Raw genomic sequence first — 12,630 nt, forward strand, 5'->3', positions numbered from 1 at the left:
CCCCCCCCCGCAAAATGTTCAGAGGGCCCCCCCATTATCTACATGCCCCCACGTCATTTCTTTCAAAATCCATGTCATTTTGTGTAAGAAGTGAATTTAGACTTTTGGAACTAGAATATAAAACAATTATTCCTGTCTAATTATGTTGGCTCTGTTTGGTTTCAGGGTTCTGATAGAGAAGAAGCTAGACCTCGGAGAAGATGGACCGACGGCGGCCGAGAGCACTCTGTGAGTATCACGCTCTCTTGAATTCTTTAATGCGTTAAAGTGAACAGATTGGAAAATATTAATTTGTTTTCAAAATGATTTATATGACGTTTTATATTTCTGCATATAATACCAGTTACATATTTCCACGCGTAGGGGTGACTATAGACGGGGTTTGGTTTGGTGAATGGATTTATTTACCATTTAAACACACGACCCGGAACTACAAACAATTACAGCACAACCGCTAAATTCCACAATTCACAGATCACCACAGTACCCGCTGAATTATTTTCCAGCCTGCTGTCTCTTCATCAGCCGTTCCCTGACAACGGCTTCTAACAGTGGAGATTCTTCAGCTTCATGCGCTTAGGTTCTATTTTCACAGCCTCCATTGCAGAACTGTATAACAACTGACTTTGTCCCTAGTGTAGTAGTATCCCAGCGCGGACCACATAGAAACAATCCGTTTCCAAGAGTAACTCTTTTGTTGTTTGTGTATTCGTTGCCGGGGGAACATGTTTACCGAGCCGTTGTCCAGAAACGGTCGCTTACGTAGTCACTTCGGAACAACGGGTCTATACGCCACAATATTGTGATTATGATGCTGGGTTGTGTCCGTATAGTTGGGTATCAACGTTTCGCTTTCACATACTGCCTCTAACTTCAAGCTAAACCGGAGGAAATGTGTTCCTCCAAAATGTTGGTACCTCTGTATGAGACTATACGTGATGTCATAAATTCATAGAAGATGTCGATATGAGTTGAGGATGGGGTTTAACGTGTGGAAATTTTGGACAAATTTTATCTAGGAGAAATATTTCACTTAGATCTTCCTGTACTCTTATGAATGAGAAATGCTTCTGAAAACTATACGTTACCAGACTTCTATTCACAGTGTTCTGGGAAGTCCCTTCTCTTGGCCTTGAGTGGGAGACAAGCCTATCGAAACAGCGACAATAATTATGTCTTAATTAAACTTAATATATCCTGCAATTTCCCACAAGGACATATGACATATATTTTTATGTACTTTATTAAACTCTATTTATTTAATTAATTGTATTACTATATTAATCTTTCGAAAAAAGAATAACGTTTTCCATGGATGTGATATGTTTCACGGTTAACATGGTACAGAGTGTATCTTGGAGATAACAAATATAACAAAACCATAACGACTCCTCCCCTTAACCAATCATGGTCGTAGCACGTGCTTATTGGCCCACCAATGGATTCACTTGCTAACTTGGACGTAAATAGGAAAATTATCCAATGGCATCTAACAGCACGTATCGGTGTCTCAGCGTAACAGCGGACTAAGTACATCATCAGCAGTAACTAAGCGAATCAGTTCATAGCCCTGGTCTTGAGACTGTGGGTCCCAAATCAGATTCGGAATTCCATAAAAACACAGAGGCCCCTTAATTTGTCATTGACCCTTGTAGATATCCACCTAGCTGGTTGAAGTGGCGTTAGCACTCTAGACCCGCATTCTCGGGTTCGACACCGGCTGAGGTATTGTGTGATTTTCCTCAATCCATAAAGGAAAATTTCAGGATAGTACCTCGTTTAGTATACGATCGCTTCCTTTCATATCCCTTCTAGTTCATTCATCAGTCAACCTACGATCTGACGCTATGTAGTCTATATACTGACAGCGTCGTAAGAAACCGGTACATATACTATACTAGTATTACTACTACTGCTACTACTACTACTACTACTACTACTAATAATAATAATAATAATAATATAAATCCCCCGTATTAATTCGTTAAAGACGTCTATAATCTTGGCATTAATGCCGTTACAAATTCAGGTATCATTATGTTTTGCAGTTAGCCTCTGCATCCTTCAGCTCCTGTTCTTACTGTTTCACTGCTTTTCCTTGTATTTTACACATAGCTCTTCCGTCTCATCGGCTTCCGTTTTCACCTTATTTTCTGACGTTACGTTCAGTTTCTCCTTCCTCTTGTACCTTGCTTCTCTTTATACAAACAAAAACTCCTTGGCCTGTAGTCCGCAAGCCAACTATACCAACTGAGCGACCGCCGCTTGTCGGCGAAGTTAGTGCCAACTTTAGCGGATAGAGGGTGCCGTGTGGTCAGCGCAATGGATCCCCACGGCCGTTAGTCTCTGTTTTCTTGACCGCTTGTTTCTCTTTACTATATTTATATTGCTTTTAGGGTCTTTGTGCCGTGTAGATGTGAGACATTTCCTACGTTTCGGATACTGCCTCCACTTTCAGGTTCGGAGTACGATGAACCAGCGCTAATTTTGAAATTCCTTACTCGACGACGTACTCAGTTTCGAAACTGCATGGTGTCAAGTGTTCATTTACGTACACACACACACACAGTACATACTACAGCGTGCATACTAAAGCGTGTACTTTATCTTCGATTTAAGGGATTTTCAAGGATACTTCTGACTGTAAGGGATTTTTGGTTTAGACGCCGCTTTTACAAAGTAACCCCTGCGAAAGAAGCTGCTTCACTGTCCAGGTTAAGAGTGTCGATCTAATGCCGAAAATGAGTACCTCTATGTCATTATTAAAATGCTTATCCCTTCCATCTTGCTTTTCCAGAATTTCCCATGTTCATAGTGTAGGCCCTATACTATGTGAGGCTAGACCGGTGGAAGGTGTACGCGTGCCTGCGAAAACCCACAGCTACAGATTCAGATTTTCACCTTGAATTTTGAGGAGGTTTTTCACTAATAACAGAACAAATTGTGGGGAGAACTAGTAGCCTACTTACCTTTGATACGACACGTAACGCATAAAAGACTACGCGTCCAACCATTCTTCTACTGTTGCGTGTGTATTCGTTGCCGCGGTAACGTTCTTACCGAGCCGTTGCCTAGCAGCGACAAGGGATACACATACAGACACAAGGACTGATGGGAGGGATTTATGAAGTTCAGATGGGCTTAGGTACCGTGATAAACATACCGAATTTCATAAAGATTGGTTCAGCAGTTCGAAAGTTGAATGTGGGGGGGATTCACAGAGACACAGACAGCATGGTGATACTATAAGCCTTCTTTTATTTTTCCAAAATAAGGGAAGTAGGCTGATAAAATATATGTATCATTCATGTAAGCAGTACTTTCATGTGGTTAAATGTTCGGAACTCTAATAAAGGCAGGTTAGTTCCCTTATGTCAGTCTTGCCCCGAAGCCACGGATTGTGGTCGGAATCTGTGATGTGTTTTTGTTTCCGTTCCTCCTTGTGGACTCCATGGCTGGCAGGTTTGGGCTTCCTCGTGCGTGGTAAAGACAGTCTTTTTTATTTCTCCTCTTTAATTTGGTGGTTGCTGAAGTTGGCAGCCCGTGAACATCACGTACCCTGGTTCGAGCCTGTGCACATAAGAAACATCCACGTGACAGCTGACACTAACAACCGGTTCGATAATACAGCTCCCTGCAAGTGATAGGAATCTCACGCTTAAAAATGTAATTTTGTTTTTGTGTAGTACGGATCTTAGTGTGTGGGTGTAGAACTTGGTCTGTCACTCTGAAAGAAACACACACATTGTGTTTGGGAACAAAGCGATGATGAGGATATCAGGACGGAAGAGGGAGGGAGGAAGAGGAAGAGGAAGAAGGAGCTTCACAGTTTGGACCTTTGTTTCTCGTATTATCTCAGTTTCTACGTACGAGAGACTTAAGAACTGAGGAATTCTGTCTTCTGGGATATAACGCCGTGTAGCCAGGTGAAATTCAACCAAAGTTTATGCGGTCTGTTCCTCCGAAACGTCGGTTAAATTTCGCCAGATTCCACAGAGCTTTGTGGCCGAAGATGTCCTCATAGCGACCGCAGTGAGAAACTTAAATCCAACATGGCATAAACCCATTCGTTTTTGTTTTAATTTGTTTAGTTCTTCTCTACGTGTCTTTGGATAGAATGCGGGATAGCTCAGTCTGTATAGTGACGAACCAGAGATGGATGAAAGGGTTTGCTTCCCGGCAGGAGCCAAAATCTTTTCTCTACGCCACAGCGTCTGTATCGATCTGGGGCCTAGCCAACCTCGTAATCAATGGATAACGGGGCTCTTGCCTTGCGGATAAAGCGGCCAAGGCGTGAAGCTGACCACTCATCTCCATCTAGAACCGAGATCAAGAATGGTGGAACTATACCTCCACTCCCTCATACGTCTTCATTGCGTGATGCTTAATCAATTAAGCACAGATACAATTTTCTTTTATCCGTGCCGCCAGATGAATTTATCGTATAAACGGTTGTGTACGGCGGTAACAATACTCGTGCGGTGAGCTGTCTGGTTGTGGGGAGTGCTCTCCCAGCAACAACATTTCTGCCGGAAGCTGCCCATCATCACGTGCCTGGAGCAAAACAAAAGAACAGGTCCATGTTTCGGAGGAAAACGTTTCGAGTACGTGACCCTTTGCTAGGTGGACCTGAATGACAGGCATAGCATCGATATTTTGTCATGTTTCTGTCCATTTCTTCACGCCAGTGCGGTACAGTAACTTCTTTGTAATCTTACATAGAAGCCAGAAGGTACAGGAAAGGCTAGACGCCTCATATCGAGGTGGTTGGAGTATTTAGAGAATGATTTAAGAGAGCTGAAAGTGAAGACATGGAGTCTTGATGTAAGAAATATATGAATAGGTAAAAATGAACGTATGTCGTGTAGGAAGCCAATGTTCTTAGAGGCCCATAAATTAAAGGAGTAAGTAATTTTATATGTAGCAATTTGGCAGTCAACTCTGTCCAGGCTATTATGGTTCTCCTCTAACGGATGTTGAGATAGTACGCACAACTAAGCCAAAAACGTTTATTTCTTTCTAAACCTGTTTATTACTCACAATCATCTTCTCACGTCCAGGATGTTAAGTTCTAACAGCGGTGTTTATGAAGAGTACTGTATTCTGGGTATAACGCCGTGTAGTCCGTTGAAAGTCACCATATGTTTCGGAGGGACACATCGCATCCATCTTCAGGGTGGAAGAATAACCTGAGCAAGAAAGGAGCTTGAAAGCAGAATCAGAGCAGATCCAATCAGAATTCTGCTTGTCATCCGCTTTCACGCTTGTTTTCTGCTCGGATAATTCTATCCTGAAGATGGAGGTGATATATCCCTTCGAAACATCGGGTGACTTTCAATGGACTAAACGGCGTTATATTCCAGAAGACAGTATTCTTCATCTTCTCACTTAATTCTGAATGTAACGCTTGAAATTGCGTCGTTAATTGACCGGAGGATCAATTTTTAATTTTATCATTCGTAATCTGTCTCACATCTTCTAAATTGTATTCGGGAGACGCCCTGTTCGAATCCCAGGTAGAACATCGATTGTCGTGACTGGGTATTCGTAGTTTTCGCCAGCCCTTTTAAGCGACTGTTGGGATAGTACCTTGAAATAGGCCATGGCAGCTGCATTCAAAATCCTTTTAGATTCATTATTCTGTAATAATTCTACTATTCGGTGCTGTTAATGATGTAAGTTGGAAATATATCAATTTCGTAAGACAGAGAAACGAATAGAGGAAGTATCTCTGGTGGAAGGCTTCTGTCTGGAGCAGAGGGCGAATAACATGTAGTCTATACCTTGAAACAATATAAACGAAACATTTTTGCCGCAGTCGGGAGTAGAACCCAAGTCAAATGCCGGTAGAAATTTCATTTATTTGTTTGTTTATGTTTTATGAATTGACACTATCAGCATTTCAGGCTGTCGAATGATTATGGAAGAATGAATTTTAAATATATGGAATGAGGCAGCCTTAGTCTAATTTGAGGTACCTCACCGGCATTTACCTGATAGCTCAGTCAGAATAGCAGTGCGACCACGAAATAAATGACCTTAAAGTCCACAACTTCCAGATCTGCAGTAAAACCCACGCAGCTTCCTATACACTGGGTACTGGGGGCTGTTTCCGTAGTAGTAAAGCGGCTGGGGTGTAAAGTTGACCACTCACCTACATCTAATACCGACGACAGGAATGGTGGAGCTATACCGCCACTTCCTCATTCGTCTTCATGGCATGGTGATTAATAAATTAAGCCTAGGGATAACTTCACATTTATACCGAAATTTGCTTTCAGGGGCGCAGGAAAATCATGATGTCCCTCTCTGAGGATAGATAGCTATTCTCCCGACCGGGACCGAATATGTACACGTAGAAGTGATGTTTGGTCTTGTGCAGATGGTGATTGGTAGTTTTTAACTCGACGGACTGTTCAGAAGACATGGGTAGAGTAGCCAGCCACATTTGAAAGATGTTCGCTGAAAGCAATAAACTGACAGGATGCTAAACATCGGTCGTACCGCAATTACTGGAAGTTGTCCAATCTTCCTCCTGGTATGCCATTGAATCAGCCATTCATCTCACTGCCCTCTTCCTCAAAAAGTGTTTCTCGAAGTCCAGCTTTAACACCACTTTCATGTCTCATTTCTCGTCTTTCAAGTAATCCTTTCCAAGAATTTCCCACGTTAGAATTACGTGGTATGGCAAAGAAGTACCTCGACCAGTGCTGCAGCATTCACATCAGGTGGTGATGAAACGAACTACTGCTATGTAAGTGCAGTTCTACCTCTTACCAACACTTGGCATGGGCCAGCTAGTCCAATCTGTGGTGCGATGAAGCCTCAAGACGTAGCAGTGAATTTGAATGGTTTAAACGATTTAAGACGGGAGTGCTGATCTTCTGAATGATCAAAGTAGCGGGCCTCCTTCAACCTCGCGAAATGAAGACACAATTGCAAATGTCCGTGAAATGGTGATAAGAGATCGTCAATGGGCTCTCAGAATGATGTCGGTTGAATTAAACATAAATAAGGAGACGATTCATCAAATCCTTCTTGAAGATTTGCGGAAGAGGGAGTTGTGTGCAAATTTCGTCCCACACAGACTCACGGACAGACTCACATCAAGCCAAGGCTTCATCCAAGCTCGTGAAGGCAATCCTATTTTTCTTCATTGCAATTTGTCTTTCCTAAGATGAAGACTGCCGGTCACGGTAGCCGAGCGATCTAAGGCATGTACTGTCTTCGCTCCCTCGGAAGCCGGGACCATGGTTTCGAATCCCACACAAGGCATGGGTGTTTGTGTTGTCCTGTGTTTAGGTAGAGGCCTTTGCAACGAGCTGATCACCCGTCCAAGGAGTACTATCGAATGTAAAACGATCATGAAACTGAGAAATCAGCCCCGTGCTCCAAAGTGGGAGCAAAAGTAGAGAGAGAGAGAGAGAGATTCCTCGAATATCCGTCTGGACACAGGATATCTTGACCGAGTTCTTTGAGGTCTTCCTCAACCTCTCCAGGTACTACAGGATAATCTTTCAAATGTGTTATCGACTGCTTCCTTCCAAATCCTTTCCAATTCCCCATTCATCTGTCATTCTACTATTCGACACTATATATTCTAGAGGGCACGCGGTAGCGTAGTTGGTTGAGGCACTACGCTACATGCCGGAAGGTCGCTGTTTCGATTCTTATGAGGTCATTGGATTTTTTTTTCAATTGACCTAATCCTTTCACCCGCACTATGGTCCTGGGGTCGACTCAGCCTCTAACAGAAATGAGTACCAGGAATCTTCCTGGGGCTAAAAGGCGGCAGGCCTGCGCTTAAGGCTGGCTATTTTTTTTCCTTGGCACTACAGCCCCAGTGGGCCTAGGCCTACATCCATGAACTTCTCCGTTCACTTCGGTTTTTCTAGATCTCACACATTCGGTAGGACTCCTTGGGCGGGTGATCAGCTCGTCGCAAGGCCTCTACCTGTACACAAACACAGAAAAACACACACACACAAAATAACCATCCATGCCCTGAGTGTGATTCGAACCCACGATCCCGGTTTCCAAGCGAGCGAAGACAGTACATGCCTTAGACCGCTCGGCTACCGTGACCGGCCATGTACGAGTATAGTCACCACTAAATCGTGACCACTAAATATGTCTCTATTTGTAGCTACAAATTACTTATCATTTAAAAACAGCCAATGCGGTGATCGGATTTTGGACGAGGAGACAATGAGGACGTCTAGGCCACACTGATGGATGAGAAATCCATACTATGCAAAATTTAGCTTTCCCTTTCTGCTTATCTTTTCCACTTCGTCCAGACCTGCTCTGGGATCCACACAACCCCTTATCCAATGGGTAACGGGGACCCTTTCCTCGGCGGTAAGGCGGCCAGGGCGTGAAACTGATCACTCATCTCCAGCTAGTGCCGAAGTCAAGAAACGTGGATCTATATATCCACTCCCCATACGCCTTCATGGCGTAGTGCTAAATTACTTAAGCACAGGGACTTTACCTTACCTTACATTTCTGCCTATGCAATTAAAACGGCAGTGGTGCTATATAGAACTACACTGTAGTGCTCCCACAGAGTACGGCATGCACTCACACAGTGGATAATGTTCACGCGTTCCGGTCGGGCTCTGAGCAAGCCTTAACGCGGCAGTTCGTAACAAGAAGGTACTGACTTAGCGCAGCGCCTGGCCGGACAAGAAAACAGTACAGATGCCTGGCGCCCATTACAGGCGTCGCGATTGAATGATTGATGGGTGTTCGATAGCGTCTTTACAAGGACGCAGCCCTGTAGTTTATGGCGCTAATCGGTATTTGTTTAAAAATAAGTTCGACCTACTAAAAGTTTACAGCAGTAACATCGCCATTCGCTATTTTGGACCACGGCAGACATCAACGATTCTACGAGACGCGACGTTGCCAAATAAGCTGTTGAAATGTAGATGGTTTTAAAGCAAAATGGGGATATGACACTTTCTATTTGTCCTTCAGTCTTCTTGTAACAGCTATATGGTTCTCCATGTTATTATACATATAACACACTTTGTTGTAACTTTGAGATTGCAAGCAATGGGGGTGGGGGAAACTTGTGAGTGTGAAGCTCATCCCAGCTGTGACTGTCAGGGGTCTGGGGGTCCTCCTCCTCGAAAATGTTGAAAAATAATTGTGACTCTTAAACCATTAGAACGTAGAAATTTATGATGAATTTATTTATTGTTTCCTTACGTCTCTCTCTCAATAGACAACTTCATCAATCACATAAAGGTAAAGTTCTAACATTGTCCCTTGCTTATAATATCTCGGCATGAACCACAAAGAAAACACAGCTCTTCTAACGGCTCGTTCGTATCTCTTACTGCAGGAACGTGTTTACAGAGCCGTTGCCCAGAAACGACCCTGCTATATCCATCCATTTCGCGATCGTTGCATAGCAACGGTTCTACGCTCAACCAATGAGGAAAAGTAAGGAGTAAGCTGAATGAACAGCGCAAGGAAATCAAGATTAGTTACAGGCCTGGATATTTTGCAATATTATATTTAAGCATCCTGTTGCACTCCATACGATAAATGATACAAACTCCGTCTCAAACTGGATATTTTGGCTTACTCTACCTACTTTCTTCTTGTCACTTACCTAGCATATCTGCAATCCTGAAGATGAAGAGGGTATTGTCAAAATTTTTAGTGACTTTAGATGGGATTTGGATTGGCGATTTTGATTTATTGACAATTCACGACTAGTGACTACGCTTTACAGATCACTGACACACGCAGACTAGTGTCCTCAGTCTATTACAGTCTCTACTAGTTGTATCCTGGCAACGGATTTTAACACAAGAGCTATAACAGCCTCACTGAATTATACCAAATGTCACATAAAATCTTCTCCTCACAGCAGCACTCTTGCAAGTAACACTTTCCTTCACAGCTTCCCATACAGAACTGTCTCTGAATTAACTTCGTCCATTGCTTATAACATCTCGGCACGGTCAACATAGACAACATCCCGTATAGAACAGTAACTACTGTTGTGTGCGTATTCGCTGCCGCGGGAAAGTGTCTACCGAGCCGTTGTCCTGAAACGGTCGCTGTTTACAGAGTCACCGCTTAGCAACGGGTCTGTACTCGACAGTATGCTCCTCTGAAAGTTATGTGGACTTCTACCTGACCTCACGACATCACATCCTGGGAGATACGAGTAGTACTTTTAAGAATGTGACTTGCTTGAAATCTGGTTTTCCCCTTTTCAAAGACGAGTATGACTTTTGCTTCTGTGTTGGCCTCCTGTTCTGTATCCCTGTCTTGCATTGAGAGATTTGCCAGAGCTGAACTGCACTTAGAGGTAATAAGGAGCACCCCGCTGTCTAATATCCCTGCTGGCCTTCATGAAAGAGCGCGTCGCGAGGTGTACGGCGGTAAGGTGCCCTACCTGCCAGAGAGTTGCTGTCCTTCCAGGCTCCCGTCTCTCGTAGAAGTGTCCTAACCATTACAAATCCTGCCACATCTTAGTAATCAGGAATGGGCCTCGTTTGGTTACTCGTCGTTTAATGAGCAGTGTGTTAGTCTTCTATCCTTCTTGATTTCTCTCTACTTTTCCGTCTTTTGTTCCCAATCTCTCTCTTTCTAGACCTATATAATTTATTGTTTCTTCTTTCCTTCCTTCATTCCTTCGTCTTTTATGGTTCGCTTTACGAAGCTGTCAGTTATGTAGACTATATGGCGTGGAATGATAGGATGACAGTGAATAATGAATTCGAAAACATATGGAAGGAAGTGGTCGTGACCTGCCTCGAAGTAATATCATAGTATTTTCCTGGAGGATCTGAGGAAACCACACAGATCACCAGTCAGCTTAGCCAGTGTCGAGGCCGAAATTCAAACCGGGCATGCTGTATGCGTTTTTTTTATAAGTTTACTCAGTCAAATAATTCAACTGTTAAGATAGTACCTAATATTGCTTGAACATTGAAGGTGTGGACGGCAGTATGGACTGTATGGGGCCTATGTTCCCTTCATTATGTGTGAAACTTCTAAGATCTTTGAAGTATACAGTAGATGTGGAGCATTTAGGACGTATGTTGAATAAAGTAGATATGAAACACTTAGGCCGTATGATCCATATAGTAGATATGGAACATTTAGGCCATATGATCCATAGAGTAGACATGGAACATTTAGGCTGTATGATCCATACAGTAGATATGAAACACTTAGGCCGTATTATCCATATAGTAGATATGGAACATTTAGGCTGGATGATCCATACAGTAGATATGGAACATTTAGGCCGTATGATCCATATAGTAGATATGAAACACTTAGGCCGTATGATCCATACAGTAGATACGAAACACTTAGGCAGTATGATCCATATAGTAGATATGGAACATTTAGGCTGGATGATCCCTACAGTAGATATGAAACACTTAGGCAGTATGATCCATATAGTAGATATGAAACACTTAGGCCGTATGATCCATACAGTAGATATGAAACACTTAGGCAGTATGATCCATTTAGTAGATATGGAACATTTAGGCCATATGATCCATACAGTAGATATGAAAAACTTAGGCCGTATGATCCATACAGTGGACCGCCTCTGTGGTCTAGTGATCAGAGTTTCTGACTACAGATCCAGAGGTCCCGGGTTCGATTCCCTGCGCTACTAGATTTTCTGAGAAGTAGTGGGTCTGGAACGGGGTTCTCTCGGCCTCGTGAGGATAACTGAGGAGTTATTTCAAGGAAATAGCGTCTCAGGTCTAGAAAACCGAAATTAACGGCCGTGGGATTCGTTGCCCTGATTACGCGACGCCCTCTATCCGCTAAAGTTGCGACTAACGGCGGTAGCTCGGTCGGTATAGTTCGCTTGCGGACTAAAACCACGGAGTATGTTTTTTATCCATACATTAGATACGGAACATGTAGGTTCTGTGATGCATATAGTTAGGCTCTATGCTTCATACAGTAAGCACGGAACATGCAGGACCTGTGATCGCTATATTAAATACGGAAAATGTAGGCTCTATGCCCGTTGCAGTATATATAGAGCACGTAGACCCGATGATCATAAATATTTGAACAGGAAGTTCTGTTGCCAAAATTTATACTCAGATGTCGTAATGTAGATGGATACCTTATTTAAATTTTCAGTGGCACTCGGCATTTTATTGCCCATAAATTCACAGAACAACTCTTAAATCTCTTGGTATATTCAGAATATTTTTAAGTGCTATCACCAATAAATCGTGAGCTTACTTTAAAGCGCGCTTGTTTGAAATACAGGGTAGGCATTGCTTGCATACCATCCTCCTATTGTGGATATACTGTTCCAGTATATAACCAAATGTTTAAAAATAACACCCCTCACCCTCATTCCGTAATACAGAGTTGTTCACCCTGTTCTTCCGTCCACCTTTCACACTTGAAGCTCCCGAAGTAATTCTATACCCCCCTAACATTACATTTGATGTTATTTTTACGATCAGTTTAAAACCTAAGCTCATTTACGGAAGGAACTCGTGATGGTAAAGCTTTACTTACGCCTGGGAGAAGAGTGTTCTGAGTTGATGTGTTAAGAGAACCGGGTTTCGAGTGACGGGAGCAAACTCAGTAATGACAAGATTCACAAGTTGTAAT

General features: G+C 42.9%; 1 long non-coding RNA gene across 1 annotated transcript in view; it reads left to right on the forward strand.

Moving 5' to 3' along the window:
- Positions 1-12,630, forward strand: part of LOC111873306 — a 47,204-nt gene that overhangs the window by 15,680 nt on the left and 18,894 nt on the right. The window contains exon 2 of the long non-coding RNA XR_002844372.2: positions 166-228. This is a non-coding gene — a long non-coding RNA (uncharacterized LOC111873306). The remainder of the gene's footprint in view (positions 1-165; positions 229-12,630) is intronic.

Source organism: Cryptotermes secundus, unplaced genomic scaffold (assembly GCF_002891405.2).
Source record: "Cryptotermes secundus unplaced genomic scaffold, Csec_1.0 scaffold189, whole genome shotgun sequence".
Classification (NCBI taxonomy): domain Eukaryota; kingdom Metazoa; phylum Arthropoda; class Insecta; order Blattodea; family Kalotermitidae; genus Cryptotermes; species Cryptotermes secundus.